General features: G+C 38.7%; 1 long non-coding RNA gene across 1 annotated transcript; it reads right to left on the bottom strand.

Moving 5' to 3' along the window:
- Nucleotides 1–7,877: 7,877 nt before the first annotated feature.
- Nucleotides 7,878–8,207, bottom strand: LOC110675436. The gene is made up of 2 exons (XR_002499490.1): nt 8,150–8,207; nt 7,878–8,072 (listed from the first exon to the last, which is right to left on the bottom strand). It is a non-coding gene; the product is annotated as an uncharacterized LOC110675436 (long non-coding RNA).
- Between the last annotated feature and the right edge of the window lie 11,779 nt (nt 8,208–19,986).

Genomic DNA, 19,986 nt, shown 5'->3' with positions numbered 1-19,986 from the left:
ATTATTGAGTTGCCTCAATAGCGTATCTGCTACGAGATTCCACAAAAGTGGTGACAAGACTCCCCCTTGGGGGCATCCGCAAACACTCAATTTTCGAATCGCTGCTTGACGCAATGTCGAGAAGAGATGTCGGTTTTTGAGCATTTGATGAATCCAATTGGTAATCATTGTAGGTAGCCCATGGTTTCGTGCGGCTTCCAATATGGCATCGAAAGACACGTTATCAAAGGCACCCTCAATATCCAAGAAAACACCCAAGCACGATTGCTTCTGAGCGAATGCTTTCTCGATATCGTTTACAACTTTGTGTAAAAGAGTCACAGTGGACTTTCCAGATTGGTAAGCATGTTGATTCACATGAAGAGGCATGTTTGCCAAATAAACATCACGGATGTGATGATCGATAATGCGTTCCAGACATTTCAGAAGAAAAGAGGTCAGACTGATTGGTCTAAAACTCTTTGCTTCCTCATACGACGCACGTCCTCCTTTTGGGATAAACTTTACAGTAATATCACGCCAGGATTTGGGAATGTAGCAAAACTGCTTACAAGTAGCTTTTTCAAAACATGTTTGATAGACTCAAATCCCTTTTGGAGCAGAACAGGATAAATCCCATCCGCTCCTGGAGATTTGAAAGGAGCAAAGCTATTAAGTGCCCATTGAATCGATTCAGTAGTTACGATACTGCGAGCCGAGGCCAGAGACTCGTAACTACATGAAAAGACATTTGGTTCATCCGTAGATGCTATGTCCACACATCCGGGGAAGTGTGTATTGAATAAACATTCTAAAACTTCTTCATCGGAAGAAGTAAAGTCACCATTAGGTAAGCGAATTTCGTTCACTTGGAAATCCTTAGATTTTGCAAGAATTTTGTTCAACCGACTGACTTCACTCAAACTGGAAACATTTGTACAAAGGTTTTTCCAGCCGGATCGTTCAGCAGAACGAAGAGCCTTCTTGTAAGCCTTGCGAGCTGACTTGAACGACTCTGATCCAGCTGAACGGCGTCTGTTCCTACTCCTTCTACATTGTTTCCTGAGTCTAGTCAGATCGGAATTCCACCATGGGGTCCCTCTTGTAGTCCTTACAGACCGCAGAGGACATGCTTCTTCAAAAGCTTCCATAATGTAGGATGTTGTAGTATCAACGGCATCATCCAGATCACTTGGATTTTCAATGGACGGAGAATATCCATGAAATTTGGTCGCAACCAATTCAATGTAGAGTTCCCAGTTTGTTGACCGGGGATTCCTAAAACGCAAAGTCTGCGCAGTTACATTTGAATGTTCAAAGAAGATGTAGCGATGATCAGATAATGATTCCTCATCTGATACATGCCAATTCGTCAACTCGTGACTGATTCTATTCGACAGAGCGTTATGTCTAACACTTCTTCTCTATTAGAAACCATGAAGGTTGGGCGATTGCCTATGTTAAGTAATCCAAGGTCTGTACTACTTAAGTATTCCTTAAGCCTCTGATTGACACGGTGGGGAAAGTGCTCGAGAAGATCATCCTCAACAGACTGTCGAGGTACACCGAGGGTGTAAATGGTCTCTCAGGCAACCAGTTCGGCTTCCGGAAAGGGAGGTCCACTGTAGACGCTATTCTGACGGTTAAGAAAACCGCTGAGATAGCACTCCAGCGTTAGAGGAGGGGTATTCGCTACTGCGCAGTAGTGACTCTGGATGTAAGGAATGCATTTAATAGTGCCAGTTGGGCGGCTATTGCTGATGCGCTCCTGCGTCTGGGGATACCCGAGTACCTGTACAAGATTCTCGGAAGTTACTTCCAGAATCGGGTATTAGTCTATGACACAGAGGTGGGTCGGAAGTGCTTTCACATAACCTCAGGAGTCCCGCAAGGTTCCATCCTGGGTCCGGTGTTATGGAATGTCATGTACGACGAGGTGTTGAGATTAAAATTCCCGGCGGGTGTGGTCATCGTTGGCTTTGCCGACGATATTACGCTGGAGGTCTACGGTGAATCGATCGAAGAAGTGGAATTGACTGCAGCCCACTCGATCGCAATTGTGGAGGAGTGGATGAGCTCCAGGAAACTGGAATTGGCTCACCACAAAACTGAGGCTGTTGTTGTCAACAACCGAAAGTCGGTGCAGCAAGCGGTGATCAGTGTAAGCGACTGCACAATCACTTCGAAGCGCTCCGTCAAACACTTGGGGGTGATGATCGACGACAAGCTTACCTTCGGTAGCCATGTCGATTATGCCTGCAAGAGAGCCTCCACAGCTATTGTGGCACTGTCCCGGATGATGTCCAATAGCTCTGCGGTGTACGCCAGCAAGCGTAAGCTTCTGGCCAGTGTCGCCTCGTCCATACTGAGGTATGGTGGCCCGGCTTGGGACACGGCTTTGAGTACCGATAGCTACCGTAGCAAGCTAGAGAGTACTTATAGGCTAATGTGCCTGAGGGTTGCGAGCGCGTACCGTACCGTGTCACACGATGCACTTTGTGTCATCACCGGTATGATGCCTATTGGTATCCTTATCATGGAAGACATAGAGTGCTTCGAAATGCGCGGCACAAGAGGCATACGCAGGACTGCCAGACTGGCCTCCATGGTCAAATGGCAGCGTGCGTGGGACAGTTCCACCAAGGGAGTGTGGACTCACAGGTTGATTCCGAGGTTAGATATCTGGGTCAATAGGCGCCATGGGGAACTAACATTACACCTAACACAGGTCCTTTCGGGTCATGGATGCTTTAGACAATATCTACACCGTTTCGGTCATGCGGGTTCTCCCGAATGTCCAGTTTGTGCAGGTTTAGAGGAAACGGCGGAACACGTTTTGTTCGTGTGCCCGCGTTTCCGCACAATGCGTGACCGCATGTTTGCCACATGCGGTCGGGACACGACTCCGGATAATTTGGTCCAGAGGATGTGTGCAGACGAGTTTGGCTGGAATGCCGTTTCATCGGCTATCACCCACATCGTCTCGGAACTCCAAAGGAGGTGGCGTGTGGACTCGAGGAGTGACTAGTGCAGACGCTAATCAACAGGTGGTCCAAGGGTTCGCAATCGGCTACGTAGGTCATACCGGTGCCCTACGGTCGAAATCGACCCTTACAGCGATTAAGTGGCCGCGGGGAGAACATCTTGGTAGCGCTGCTGTCGTGGCGCCGGCCTACTGGGTGGATACGAGCCTCTGGTTGTTCGGGGCTGGTGGAGGCCCCTTCGTCAGCAATCCCAGCTCTAGCACCAGGGCCTGAGCCTTCAGTAGGTCAAATTGCGAAGCCCGCAGTATCAGTTCTTGATACCTGCGGTGCAGCTGGGCGCAGGCTTAGTGGTCAACCCTGCCCGCCTTCAGCGGACAACGGGAGGTGAGGACCACCCGGGAAGCTGGCAATGCGCCAGCATGCTACCTTGGTGGACCCCCATAAGCGTGTCATCGATGTTCGTTGCTGCATGGCTACGCAGCTAACCTGGAGGATGCGATGTGCAATAGCCCCTCTCCGAAGCAATGCCTTCTTGGTGGTCCCGGAGAGACGAAGGGTTTGGCGGCAATGGAAATGGTTTAGTGGGTCGGGGGTGTAGTCCTGTTTACTGCTTGTACGTAGTAAATGGTCCCCAACCCCACACTCCCGGACCTCGGTCCGGAGTCTGTTGAGCAGATTATCCCCCCATTGCTTAGAAAAAAAAAAAAAAAGACTGGAGCCTCTCAAATTGATATCCGAGCTGCCCCAGATGATGTGATGAGCATTGGCATCACTGCCCACAATCAGCGGAAGGCCTTTTGTTACGCAGTGTACGACAACTCGTTTGAAGTCATCCGTTGGGGATGGTTCATCATGTGGTAAATATACCGAACAATAGACGTATTTCCTGTTGAGGTCACCAACAGAAACATAGATTGTGATAGCACATACATCTCTGGTAGTTAACTCAGAAATGAGTGTAGCAACGATTGCTTTATTAACGAGCACGCATGCGCGGGGCATGGAGCGCGAGTTTGGCATTTCAAGCTTGCTAAGAGTAGCAAAAACTGGGTCCACAAGGTTACCTAGATAGAAATTCCCTCTACGAAAGTAGGGTTCTTGAACTAGCGCCACTTGGGCTGCACCATTTTGCATGAGCCTGCAAAGATTGATCGTTGCTGTTCTTTTATGCTGAAGATTGATCTGAGCTAACCTAACCGTAGCCACTACCCAAACTAGGCAGGATTAAGCTTTTTGCAATCTCAGCACGAAAAAGACCAGCAACGAAAAAACCAGATCGCTATCTATTTAAAGTCGCCAAAGGCGAAAGAGCACAGAATACACTGTGTAAAACGCATAATGCGAATCCATATAGGTGATAATTTAAATTAAATGTCAACATATTCATAATCCCACCCTTATTAAGCCTCAAGATAGAGACTGAAGAAGGGCAGCCGATTATCTCGGAGAAGCACAAGGTCACCTGCACCATTGCTCCGGGTAGCACAGGAAGGACTCAATACTGTGGAGGGCGCCCTGGTACCCCACAGGCTCCGTTTGCGGTTAGGTTTAATTTAGACCCCCCTAACCATTCATTCTTAGGCACGGTACGCATCACACCATAAATTAGGGGTCACCTGTGAGGTGGACTTTTACCACCGGAACAGGCAATCCGTAGTGTTAATTCTTAGCCAGTTGAAACAACCGCTACCGACACTACGCGGCTATCTAGACTGCTCGGGAAAAGGAGGTTAATATTGATGATTAACTCCTGACGTGCCCAAGCAGCCATCAATAATTCGACTATCAATACTAGTTTCAAGATCCAGAATGAAACATTTTTTTTTAAATTGCAGCAGTCAATCTGAACAGTACAATAACAGTAGTAAATCAAAATTTGTTAAGAGATTTTATCTGGTATCACAATATCGACTTAGTATTCCTGCAGGAGCTTTGTTATGAAAACTTTTCGTTTCTCTTTTCTGTGTACTGGTATACCTTTGAGGAAATTGCTTGATTTTGAAAATGTGATCCTAGATCCTAATGGACGAATATCTTATATTGTAATTAACAAAATTAATTATATCAACATTAATTTTTCACTGCAACTAACAGAAAAAATAACGGGAAGATTTGCTTGTAAATGGTAGTTTCGTATTCGATTCGTTGTGGAGACTTTAATTGTGTTATTGAACGGTCAGATTCCACAGGAATTTTTAATGACTCAGCTGGTCTCAGGCGCTTGGTGGAATCCTTCCAATGGTAGGATATTTTGAAGGAATTGATACCTAATTAATTTATATTTCACAGATCGGGATCAGCATCTCGATCAGACCGCTTTTACGGTCCTTTGGGATTCGGAGAATCAGTTTTGAGTGCCGAACATCGAATCCTTCGGGCCGATTGCTAGCTTTTCAGGCGAATTCTAGCTTACTACCCTTCCCCACCCCCAAATCCGTAGCACTTATGAGGGTGTCATTGAGTCGGAGGCCTCTCATTAAGAAAGTGCTACATGAACATTTCCTTTCTCTATCCTAAGGGGTCGTCCATTAATTAGGTAAGTGTTTATGGGGGGAGGGGGGGTTTGAGATTTCTTTCGCGCCATACAAATTATTTTTAATTTTCATACAAAAAATCTTACTATGGGGGGAGGAGGGGTCTAAAAACCGCCAAAATTGTCTTACGTAATTAATGGATCGCCCCTAAGTTACGGTAGAGATGGGCGTTGCCGGGAAAAGCGATGTTCATTATTTTGGTATTTTTGTTCATGATTGGATTAAGGTTCACTTCCCAGCCTTGTTCTTGAAAGCAGTCTAGATGATATGAATATTGCTAGTATCCAATCTATGAAGTATACCGTAACTACGCTTACGCTAACAAAGCTACCAGACACTGAAGAAGACTGCAAATGGTAGTCGAAATACGCGTATCTGTCAAAGATAAGCATTTAGGAGCGGAATTAAAAGGTACACGGTACTCCATCTACTTTTTAAGTTTCTCTATTTGAGATTCTGCTCAGAGGATTCGAACATTCATTAAAAAGCTACCAAGTAAATAACGTATTATTAGTATTCACATAATGTTTTCTTGGTTTCAGGTTGCTCACAGATTTAATTCAAAAACATTTCACTAGCGGACTATTTTTACTTTTCAATCCTCTTAAAGCTTGATCTATCACTTCTAAGTTTTAGCTATTTTTTCACGTCTGAATAGTCGAACGATCGAACTGAGAAGACCTGATCTGTTCACGTATACTCAAAAACAAGCCCACCATTTTTTCGTAATAACAATAAATTTATTTTAGAAAAACACCTCATCAGTTGAATCTAGAACTGATGAGGCTTTTTGGTCATCGCTTTCAAATAATGAAATCATCAAAACAAAATCGCCACACAAGAGATTTGAATTTTCGGTTTCATCACCCATCGCTTGGGGCGCTGGTGTTTTCCAAAAGTGATCGATTAACCCTTGCTGGTCCTATGCGTCTACTTCAGTGTGTTTTAATTTTAAGCGTAAAGAGAATAGTCTTTTTTTTATATAAAATAATGATGTCCTTACCCGAATAAAAAAATATATACTAAGATAATATTTTTTTCCTCTTTTGCTTCTAATTTTTTGAGAAATCAATAGAAACCTTACACTCAAGATAAACTCCTAGTAGGATACATGTGCTGACCTACATGGATTTTTGCAATGGGGGTTTGCAAATGCAATGTATGTGTTAAATCGATGAACTATCGCCAATCCTTGATTCCATTTAACGTATGATGACTTTACATCTAATCAATAAACCGGACACATACCTTTCATTGATTGCGTTTACCAAATGTATTGATGATGCATATCAATTCAAGGGATAATATTTTGTTGTTTTTAGCATAGAAAGCACACATTGATGGTTTGTTTTTTAAACCATGGATATATCGAATGAGCTCACGAACAACTTCCTACCTATTCCATGGATGTAAGTGATGTATTTTCCACAAATTCCTGCCGTTACTCGTTTTGGTTGTGTAGCATAATCCAACATCATTGCTGGATGTTTGTCCTTCCAGAAATGGGATTATTGATGAATTTCAACTTACGCATCTACACAGACATCAATAGATGTCGGAACAGTGTTCAGATATTGATATTTGGCTGAAATACCACTAAATTAACTTGAATTATTACCGACGAACAATCACAAAACAATAGAAAACAACCAATTTTCGGATGCCATCTTTGCATACACAATGTGCTCTGAGAAGGTGCAAAGCTTGCACATACTATGAATGTGACTCAAATGATATGTATGCACTGCACAAATATAAAGTACTTGAGAAAAATATAGTGAATATATGGTACAAATGAAATCAATGAAAATGATAAATTTTCCAAAGTATGTGCAACGGCACCTTTATTCGAGGAGGCTGTTTTCTTGAGTGTAGTATTATCCAATCTACTTGTTTTACTTTTAGCTTACACTTTGAACATTATCCGGAATAATTACTATCACAGATATCTGTACTACTATTTACAATTTCCTTATCGATTTTTCACGGAACATTCATATTACGCTATTCATATTACGCTATTCATTTTTCGTATATTTTTCCTTTCAACTACATATCCCATATCGGTTTGTGGATCGACGCAGATCACCATCCGCAAAAATAAAACTAATCCGAGCAATGAGGTTCTTAAATGCGTAGTCGAGTATCCACTCAAGCATACCACACGGCAAAATTAACCGAACTGGAACACTTGGTACCCTCATCAGCGCGACAGCCTATTCTCTCTTATCTAAATTTTCCAGAGGGATGGCATCATAGTTTTTCACTATGGTATTTGACAGGTCTTGTTGTGCCTTCTTATCGGGAGCATACATTTATACTCCAGTTGAAATTTTCACGCACACTCATGTATTTGTTGAATGTTTACCCTCCGTGTGAATGAAAATGGTACAAAATGCGCCAAACAAGACAAAAACTGCGCAAAGCTGGTATGTGAGAATGTGCATTGAAAGTCTTCGGTTTACTTATCAGTGGTTTAATCCGCGTTCGCAATGGCATTTAGCCATCTATCCCGCGCATCGATATTGATTGGAAACTTGTGATGCGAAATGTTATCATCGTGATAATTGTTCTTCTGATTATGAGAATCGACACCGAAAGAAGGAAACAACACTGCATTGTGGTTTTAATGAAAATATATATGAAACTTACTTTTATTTTAAACCGCGAGCTACGCTATGGAAATAATAACGAACAATATGCGTAGATTTTGTGTACCTAGGTTCATTTTCCCACATTCACACCAGCGGCATTGATTATTATAACGCTATATTGGTGAGCGCTGCTTGCGTTCGATAAGAGGCAATAAGATATGGCCATCATATCGGCCCCCTGAAATTCTCTCATTACACTCTTTTCCAATTCCTTATGCTGTCAGTCAGTCTATGACGAATTCCATGTCAAATCGGTCAGTCACAGAACTCGACCATCTTCGATTTGGATTAAATTTTGCACATGTTTTTGGTGTGGTAGAATAAGTGTTTTCCATAGAAAAATTGATCATTTTGAATCAAGTATAACTTTTGAAAATGGCCTATAATTTTTTGCATGCAACTCATTTGAAAAATTCTAAATCCGAAACTGTTGATTTTAGAGTAAAATGTTCTATGAAGAAATTGTACGGAACCGTTTGGACTATGAGAAAAAAATATACACTGAAAAATATTTTATTAATTTTCATAAGAAATTCAAAACTTAAACCTAAATTTTAAATTACACAAAAACCCCATTTTTAATATTTTTAAATTTTCACCATAGAATCTTGATAGTATACAAATGTTTTGGACAAAGTTTCATGATGGAGAAATTTTTAATAAAAAAGTTTTTCTAGGAACAACTTTTGGTCGATTTTTAAAGTTTTGAATTTTTGTCAAAATAAATACGTTCTGATGATACAGTAAGCATCTTGAAATTATTCTAAGCCATAATGATTACATGAATAATTTCTCTACAAGTAGCCATTTTCGAATTATATCAAGTTTAATGCAAAAAATATTGTTTAAATAATAATATAGGCCATTTTCATAAGTTATTCGCATTTATCCATTCATAATTATACGTTTTAGAGAGCAAAGACCATATTTCTGTGCATTTACATATTTTCCTTGATGGAGAATCGCGAATAACTAATGAAAACGGCCTATTTTAGTATTTAAATAATTTTTTTTTTCATTAAACTCGATATATTTCGAAAATGGCTACTTCTAGAGAAATTATTCATGTAATCATCATGGCTTACAATCATTTAAAGATGCTTACTATATCATCAAAACGTATTTATTTTGACAAAAAATCAAAATTTTGAAAATCGACCAAAAGTTGTTCTTAGAAATACTTTTTTATTAAAAATTTCTCCATCATGAAACTTTGTCCCAAATATCTGTTAACTATCAAGATTCTAAGGTGGAAATTTGAAAAATATAAAAAATGGGGTTTTTGTGTAATTTTAAATTTAAGTTTTATCTTTGAATTTTTTATGAAAATAAATGAAATATTTTATCAGTGTATATTTTTTCTAATAGTCCAAACGGTTCACTACAACTTGTTCATAGAACATTTTTCTCTAAAATAAACAGTTGCCGAGTTAGAATTTTTCAAATAAGTTGCATGCAAAAATTTATGGGCCATTTTCAAAAGTTACACTTGAGTCAAAATGATCAATTTTTCTATGGAAAACATTTATTCTACCATACCAGAAACATGTGCAAAATTTAATCCAAATCGAAGACTATCGAGCACGATTTTTATTTTTTTCGACTCATTCTGGATGGAATTCGTCCTATCACTTGTCGCGTTTTAAAATGGTTGCGGTCCGCCGCATTAATAGTGAAAAGTATTTAATAAGTTATTTTCTAAGTGGTTAACAATTATACCTAATACTGTTCAACCATGGAAACATCTTCGAACAGGTCATGGATACATGTACATGTCGAAATTATGTTTGGCTGATTTGGATTTGATTTTTTTAGCGAACCGGCGACCAACTGCTCGAAAAGGTAAACAACAGGTGTTGTTGTACACTCTGCCAAAAAATCTAGCGAGACATGTTCTGGATTCGTAGAACCCGAACAAAATTTGCTATGCAATGGTTGATGCAGAAGGAAAATACATCTGTGCTCATGAGCGTAGGTCTGATTATATATATTAGAGAAAGAAAAAATAGTGCTAGGTCGCCGAGTTCTTTTTGAAATTAATTACAACAGTTTATCGAAAAATAAAGTGATGTAAAATACAAAAAAAATATAAAGGTATAAGGTTTATGGCAAGTGTTGTTATCAATCAAGTCATTAGGTTCGTTCTCAATGGTATAATAATCGTGAATTGAATTAGAAAGAATTGGGTAATATACTCATGGCTTACTAGTGTAACACCGTCATAACTGGAACCTCTACGGATCATTCGGGTTTGAATCAGCAGACCTAAAGACACCCAATTTATTGCCGACTAAATCCTCGAGCTCGTAGCAATGCACACTGGGCCAGGAACAGATTTTAACCAAACAAAACCTCTAAGAGTGCATTTTTTCGAGTTGGTGTCAAAGGAGACTTATCTTAATTATGTTTGTTCTTTAATTTGAGGATGAAAGTTAGTTGGAAATTTCGCCGCATACAGTATTGGACAAAACGTCTGCAACTTTTTCAATTTTCCATACAAAATGACCAATTTTGGTAAGGTAGATCTCATTTATTTAATGCCTGATTTTAATGAAATTTTTACAGAACATTCGACATTTTATCATCAGTTGGCAATCGCTCTTCGTAAGCGACACACGTTCTTTTACTGTGCTCTGGTTTAACTTTACTGCTTACCACGTCTATACGTTGCATTCGATTTAGAATGACATCATATAGAAAGAACACCTTGGTGGTAGACTTTAGTGTCCTGCCGAAGCGACCAGATGTGGACCAGGTAGAGGAGTTTCTTCGGGACTTTGTCAAACTTGACATGGCGGACGTTCGTAACGTCCAATTACACAACCTCCAGAACCGTGTGTACATAGAGATGAACGACGCCGGTGTAGCCCCGCGGCTATTCAAACAACATCATCTCCAGCATTGCATCGTGTACAAAGGAGTAACGTACCACATCCCGATTTACGTGGATGGACCTTTAACGACCTTGAGGATCCACGATCTTCCTCCGCAAATGGCAAACACTGCCGTCAACGATCACATGGAACAATACGGTAAAGTGATATCTATTGAAAACGAAGTGTGGAAGAATTATTTCAAGGGTTTACCGAACGGCGTCAGAATTGTACGTATGCGGCTGGATAAAGCGGTACCGATTGTATGACATTTGCCAGAAAACCATTTGCCAGAATCAATTTGCCAGAATGATTTTTGCCAGAAAACCATTCCCCAGAATGTACCATTCGCCAGAAAGCCATTCCCCAGAATGGACCATTTGCCAGAAAACCATTCCCCAGAATCATTTTTTGTAATTCGTTTTCAACCTTGATATCAATTGATCGACATATTTGTGAAGATGCATCGAAGCCAAACCCCAAATTTTCAAGAGCGCAAATCTAGAGACCCAAACAGCCATTCCAGCTGAAAATTTAATCGATTGGTCACCACCAGCGTGTGACCAATCGATTAAGTTTTCAGCTCAAACCGCTGGCTGGTTCTCGAGGTTTATGCTCCTGAAAATTTGAGGTTTGGCTTCGATGCATCTTCACCTCAAGCCTACCGAAATTTTCGATATTTGTCATTTTTTGTATCTTGAATATACTCATATTATTTGCACTTATAGCATGAAACATTGTGTAGTCAACTTTCAGAGGATTAGAATACTAGCACTGCACAGCTACAGCGCAAAATTAATTAAAATTAGGGAAAATTATGTTTGAAATATGATCAGTTTAGCGCCAATAATCATTGGAACAATATAACTCAAATGACTACCCAATGTTCTTTCGGTCATATATTTAAATACATTATTCAGTCCTTGAAAAGAACGTTAAACTGTTTTACTCTTAATAATAATTTGAACCGCATTATTTATTGTTTTAAAGTAGTTTTACAACATTTGCGACAGGCTGCCGGAAAACTCTTCAATCTTCAGTGTTTACCCTAATTGCTAGTTTTAGCTATCTGGAACCGGAGATATTTTGAAATTCTTAGCAGGACTGCTACGTGGCCATGATTAATGGTAGAAACCAAAAAAACACACATATATTGGTTTCTCATATTCTGTCGCTTGCTCTACGAAACAAGTCGGTTATGAAGATTAATGTTTTCGGAATCACTCGAGTAATCTTCAATGAGAAATAAGATGAAGGTCATGGTAAATATTCCATTATTGAATCACTTTCAATTTAGTTTTTTTTTCAATTGAGGACATATATTGATTGTCCATTTCCCGATATTTGCATTTTTTTACATAAATCCTTTTTACAGACATTTTTATTGACAGCAGTCCTATATTATTTTTTTTAAGCTGTAATTATTTAAAATTGAGATGACATAACCTTGTTTGCATTACTTCCATTCCTTCTGTAAACTGCAGGCAGAAACACTCAGTTCAATTATAAAGACTAGCCAAAAATATAAAGAAGGGTAAATCTCCTATGAAGCATATAAGTCCTTGAGTTAGTTAGCCCTAAAGAACAGCCTAATCTTCGAAGAAGGGAAAATCATTAATAGAATGTTGAAAATACAGTTGCCTTTAAGGGGTTGTCTATTAACAACGTGGTCAATTCTTTCGGATTTTTTACCTCCACGGGGTCTTTTGTCCATACAAAAATTTAAAAAGAATTGTTTGTATCGTGGTCATTGGCCAGGCCCCCTTCCATCCTCCCATAAATGATCACATGGTTAATGGACGACCCCTAATAGCTTGTATAAAATTGATGACTATTTTAACATAAAAAAAACAGTTATTTCTCAGAAACTATGAAAACCTCGGAAATCTATTACACCTTCTTCTTATCTTGTGTTACGTCCCAACTGGGACAGAGCGAAATCTCAGCTTTGTGTTCTTACGAGCACCTCCACAGTTATTAACTGAGAACTTTTATTGCCAATTGATCATTTTTGCATGTGTATAACGTATTGCCGATATGAATATGCTCTATGCCCTGGGAAATCGAGAAAATTTTCAATCCAATAAAATCTTCGCCCGGTGGAATTCGAACTCACGTCCGTCAGCTTGCTGAATAGCTGCATGTTTACTCCTACAGCTATCTATATAAAAAGTTTATGATATCATTATTAGTTTAAAACATTTTATCAAACAAAAAGCTTAAAAACTTACGTCACAATTATTTTGCATATAATTATGTATCGTACGCTGAAAATCATAAATATTCGAAAGATTTTACACACCTAAATATTGCTACACAAAGCAAAGTAATGTAGCAATATTTTTTCTGGGAAATGGTCTTTCTGGGGAATGACTTTCTGGGGAATGGTCCATTCTGGCAAATGGTTTTCTGGCAAATGATCCATTCTGGCAAATTGATTCTGGCAAACGGCTTTCTGGCAAATGGTTTTCTGGCAAATGTCATACAACCGCGGTACCGTCGTACATTGTGGTCAACGGGCAGCATACATATGTAAGCTGCCAGAAAACTAATGAACCAAAGGCACAGCCGCAAACACTTCCAAAGCTGAAAGAGCAAAACAATAACGACACTAACCAATCCACTACAATAAGCCCATTACCGTCAGCTGAAGCTGAAACAAGCGACGACGACAACGACGACATCACCGATAACGACAACGCAGACGATGGGACGATAGAAACCAGTACGGAGTTGGACTCTGCGAAGAGGCGATTGTCAATCGATAAGGCGGATGGAACGAGAGAAGAACAATCATCGAAAAGAGCATGCAATGAGGATTCGGAATCGGACTGGAAGGTGTATAATACCCGATCAAGAAAAAATAAGATTGTGACAAAAGTTTAGAATTAATATTTTACGACACGAATGCACTATTTTAGTGTAAAGTGTCGCTAATAAAAAAAAAAAAAAAATTTATCATGTAATTCTGAGTGATTTTTCCAATCACGGGTTCAAAAACAGTAACGGTTAGACTAAAGTGATTTGTTTACGATATTTTATAATTGACATAACTTAACACATTGGAGGAATAGTTTCAGGGTATCTTCAGCAAAGTTATAGATTTTGATGAGATGAACAAGTTTGCTGAAAACAGATTTTGTTTGTATTTTGAGATAAATAGTTTTGAATTTTTTGTCGAAAATTCCACTTTCGTTAAATCTTTATTACATTCAAACTTGTGCTTGGGGAAATCATTCAATATTATATTCTAGTTATAGCTGATGTTCTGTGAAAATTTCATTCGAATCGGTCCATGAATAACTGAGATCTAGCTTACCAAAGTTGGTCATTTTGTATGGAAAATCGAAAAAGTTGCAAATGTTTTGTCCAATACTATAGGTGGCGCTGCTACGCAAAGTTTTTTTTTTATTCCGCATCCTAGAGCTTTCGCGTCTTCGGCAAGTGTTAGAACGTGTAAAAATACGTCAAGTTGCTAAAGACATCATAGTGCTAGGTCTTCGAACAACAAACTAATGGCAAAAAAGTGTGAAAATCACTTAAATTTTACGTTTTTATATTTTTACACCATGCGTCACTTAAACCGATAAAATACATGTACTGTACGAAAAAAGCTTGTTTTTATTTAAATATTTTAATTTATGAACTAACTAAGTTTAATGTTTAGTTTTACCGAATAAAGAACCGCAAGTATTTTAAGTATTAATACTTAAGGAAAACTTGAGCGCAAGTGTTGTAGGAATTTCTAAGAAATCCAAGGAGCTGTCTCTGTAATATGTAAGAAAGTTAAGTAAAAAGAATAAATTGAACTTTTAAATAATCCTTGGAGAATTTGCTGAAGAAATTCCATTACGCTCATTAGGAATTATTACTGGAGTAATCCTTCGGAAAGAAAATCCAGATTGAATTCTTGAACGTACCTGGAATCAAATTCTTTGAAAAATTTCTTAGAAAGTCCGTAAAAATTGCATAGTGAATATCTGAAGAAACTTTGGACATTTGAAAACTGGTGAAAATAATGAAAAAATGCATAAAGCGAGGAATTTCTAAAAAAAAACTTTTTATTGAATTGTCTGATAGGAGATAGAACAATTAAAAATTCTGAAAAACCTGAATCTTCTGGTTTATGCTCGGTTTCTTTTGTTTTTTGGTTCTTGTTTTATTTTCTTTTTGCTCTTTTTTGTTTCATGTCTGGCCTTTGGTTTTAAAACAGTCAGTCGCTACCAGCCCTGGATTAACGTGCCGCCTGGGACAATAGTAAATCAAATCTGCAGCCCAAACAACGGAGGCGGCCGACATAAATGACACGTGTGTGTGACGGATAATCAAATCTGAGTATCTAAGGTACGATTCAAAACGCGATCTCATAATGCAGGCAAACCGCCCGCAAGGTGGTCAAATTATAACGTTTATTCAGGAGGTGAGCTGTCCACGTTCAGTTCAGGTGCTCGCTATTTGGCGGCAAGTGGAAGTGAACAACGTCTTGATTTGTAGACAATCGTGCGTTGATGAAATGTGAGGTCAATTTAAAACGGTTATAATCATCTGTGTAGGATTTGTGATTTTAGTTTAATTTGTTTAATAGCTCGAAGGAATGTCGGACGTACGAGCATAGCTTATTTCCATCTTATAACTATTTAAGGACTGTCTTGCGTTCTTGGCATTAACGTCCTCACTGGGAAATAGCCTGCTTCTCAGTTTAGTGTTGAATTAGCATTTCCACAGTTAATAACTGTGAGCTTTCTTTGCCAAAGTTACCATTTTCACATTCGTATATCGTGTGGCAGGTACGATGATACTCTATGCCCAGGGAAGTCAAGGAAATTTCTATTACGAAAATATCCTGGACCGACCGGGAATCGACCCAGACGCCTTCAGCATGGCTTTGCTTTGTAGCCGTGGACTCTAACAACTCGACTAAGGAAGGCCCTTTTTCGATTCGTTTTGTCCCTTACTTTCCTTACAGCAAGATTTTTTGCATGAAAATCAGAAAGATAATGTATGGCACGAAATCTGAGCCTTACTCTCCCCTCAAACATTTGATTCACTATTTCTCCGAAATGCTTGTATATTGAGCCATTCATTAATGCGTTCATGTTATTAAATAGTTACTTTTTTATTTGTTATAACTATGGAAAACTATAATACCGTTTTGTCTCAAATTCCGAACGGACTCATAATCCGAACACTCAGTTATTGTATGGCTATTTGGTTGAAATGTTTCGCTGAAATATGTCACCAAATAACAAGGCAATGCTGGTCAATTGCAATTCAATTTTAACGTCTCCAATATAATTTATACCGCTGGAGTAGTGATGATTCTCTAGTTTGAGACCAGTGGAACAAGCTCAGATAAATTTATTTGCTAAATTATTCATTTGAATACTATTTATTCGTGCTGTTCGGAATTTGAATCAAGGTGTTCGGAATATGAGACAGAATTAACACAGTGTTCGGTATTTGAATCAAAATGTTGTTCCATACTTTAACATGAAAACAATACTAAAATTAATTAAATCAACATTACTATCGATACACCCAACAGCTAACAGTTAGACTTTGCGAAGAAAATAAAATTTACAGAAATATCAGCCAATTTATGCCAATCAGTTGCATTTGAAGTTACTGTTGGCCTTAAGTGTTCGGAATATGAGTCAAAAAGGTATTCACATCCCCCAGTCATCAGGTGATTGAAAACTAGTAGCGTTCCAGCAGTTTTTTTTTTTTTTGCGATGGCGGATGAAATGGAAACGCCAACTGTCTGAGTTCGTCTCTTCCAGTGTCTATTAATGTAAGCAAAATAAACACGTTCTGTACATCTCTGAGACTTCATGGCCTTGAATAAGGGGTGTGTCGAGTTTTTTTGTTCGTGCCGCTGAGTAAACTTGATCTCTACGTTTGAACTTTGATTCAGTTTCCGCCTTGCTCCCTGATTGAACATGGAGCTGGCGTTTGACACATGCCGACAGAATGAATACACAGGAAGAAACTTCTCTGTAAAATTCAGCATGAACGTAAACACTGACTTTACGACAATCTTTACGGCTTATAGATTACTTGGGAGACGACTCACAGATTCTTCTTACCTTATACCACTAACCCATTATCCTTTTCATGACAACTGTGGAGATGCATAGCTATACTCGGTCTCTAGTAATAACGGTTGTTTAACTAGCATTCCTTCCCGAGCAGAAGAAAATAACTACTGAATACCAAACTAAGGTATTGCATACCAGATAATTTTCAATACTTACAACCTGAATTAGGTTTGAATGAGCCCTGCATAAGAGGTAAAATACCTCAAATAATACCTTCTGCATATTCTACAATTACCAAGCTGATAATTAGATAAGGTATTGTAATACCTAAATGATATATGCTGGATATTCATATAGAAGTGAAATTTTTCAATAATAGTTCAATACCTCCAGCAGTCCTCAATAGCTATCGAATACCAAAATGAAGTATTTTTAATTGTTTTAAACATTTTTTTCCAATACCAATATAATACCAAAATGTGGTATTGACAACTGAACAATATCTAATTATGGTATGATAACGAAATATGGTATCAATAAGTTATTGCGAGTTATTTTTTCCTCCTCGGGTTCCCTTCTCCGCTGACCATAATAACGTGGACGGTGCCGTTTTTGACATTCAAATGTTTAGCTTTCGATGATGATGATGATGATGCACATGAGAAAGGTAAGCTTATCCCTAACCCCTTTTAATTGAATCTCTGAGCAACTTCGATTGTTCTATTATACCCCGAAGTAGCAACTACGAATTGTACGATCATTTATGCTCATACTCATGGTCATTAGTCGTGAGCGAAATCAATCAAAAACTTTCAAATGTATGGACAAGTGTACTAGATTTAACTTGAACATTTTTTCCTGTGTGTAGATTGTCTTTAAATAACGATCTATTTTTGGTGGCGTGGGACAGGATTGAAAATATCAATTCTTGTTCTAACCGACGTTTAGGGTTCCATTTTGGTCCCATAAAAACAGTGCGAATTTTTTGCTCAGTCTTCAAAACTGGATTATTTAATCGCTACGCATTCAAGTTCACATACTAAATACTATGGGCTTAACTAACCGTAACAGTATAACACACAGCTGCTTAGCAAGACCATGATGATGGATGCGGGGTCGAATTTCGGTTCATTGAAAATCTTTACAGGTTGGAATAATGATTAATAACGAATAACCGTGGGACTAAAGTTGGCATTTGATACACAAAATGGTCAAATGGTCAAAGGAAGGAAGGTAAATGAAGTTGCCAGTTAATAACGGTAGAAGTGGTCATAGAACACAAAGCTAAGAAGCAGGCTATGTTCTAGTTGGGACGAAACGCAAGTTGGAAGAAAGAACAAAAATAATAATAAAAAACACTCTTAATAGCCTTCAATAGTTTACTAACACGCTCGAACGCCACTTGCTCATGTTGAAGAATAGATTTTTCCGACGCGACGGTGGCATTTTGCGACCTTTCTAAATCTCATTCAGGCAAGATATAATTACTAATCGGGTTAGTTGCTCGGAACTAACTCTTAGCTGTCGTTTAGTTTCACACAAAATCGCACAGCTGAATTCACGTTGATACCCATCGATCGAATAAAATGAATGTGGTAGCCGACTGTACCGTGTGACCATTTGCACTTTGTTACACATGTTCTAATTAAACCGATCGCGTCATTGAATTGCTTCTGGCAGTGGTCGCAAAATGATTGTGTCCAGCGTTGAAAACTCCCGGAGTAAATGGTTACAATTAAAAGTTAATTATTTTCGTGTCGGTGATTGTTCAGATATTGATCCGGATCATGAACGGGGTCTACCGGGCTGATATTGCATAAGTGGCATAAGTTGCTTTTATCCCAAAGGTAAATAGGTATGAATTTGACTCGAATAGAACCGCAAAGGTTCCGATACCTTCAAGGCCGTGGTCGTTCAACCGTCGCTTGCAACCCATTGGCCAACCGAACCGGACTTTGTCTTCCGACTTTGTGGATCAAATGTCGATGATTCATTCCCACCGGTTGGACTGATTGAATTTGTCCGAGCAAATAGGCACCTCCTTCGCGGTCGATGAATGAAACGTAGCTACACTAGGTACCGTTCATTGTTTAGAGACTGACAGAACTCGTGAACAAAATTGGGTGGTAGAACCTGCCTGGGAGGTTTTTGAGATTCTTGATTGATCGCTTTTATATGTAAACGTATCGCACGCCTTCGCTCGGTAATGTTTTAGAGGAGTGCTCCCACCATCAAACGATGGTGAGAATCTAATGAATTGAAGTCATGTTGAAAAGAAGCTGAATATTTAGGTGGCGAATATTTGAAAAACTGAATAATAATCTTTGTGACCATGCTGAGGGTGGTGGGTTCGAAGAATCCTATCGGGTTGGAAATTTTCTCGACTGTTTGCCCCTCATTGCCAATTATTCCACAGGTTTTTGATGTTCTTGTGCAGGAAAACTGATTGAAAACTAATGAAAAATTAAACGTTTCTGAATCCAACGACTTTCTTGCATATAACACAACGGAACAAGTTTTTGTCTTAAGTACCAAAATAATGCTATTGACTTAATATGTTATCGCCAAAGCTATTCGCCAAAGCATTTTCCGAAACGAAAAAATTGTATGAAGGCTTCAAAGCGTGTCCAAAAATTTGATTAATCAAATCAAATTATTGTTAAGCAAATCCATTAATTTCAATCAAATCATATCTCATACATAAATTTAAGATTAAGGTAGATTAAATTACAAAAAATAATAAAAAATCATTGTTTAAATTTCATTGATACATCAATCAAACCAGTTTTTATACGACTTTAATGACCTGTAGCACAAAATTGTGACGTGCTGAAATATTTCTGAGAGTAGCAACGGAATCATCAATCCCAAATTTACTGGAAACACAATTTGATCCTTGAGACAGCTGATATGATTATTTTTAT

Source organism: Aedes aegypti, chromosome 2, assembly GCF_002204515.2.
Source record: "Aedes aegypti strain LVP_AGWG chromosome 2, AaegL5.0 Primary Assembly, whole genome shotgun sequence".
Classification (NCBI taxonomy): Eukaryota; Metazoa; Arthropoda; class Insecta; order Diptera; family Culicidae; genus Aedes; species Aedes aegypti.
The sequence above is the reverse complement of the archived record's forward strand: the minus strand, read 5'-3'. Positions and strand labels throughout refer to the sequence as shown.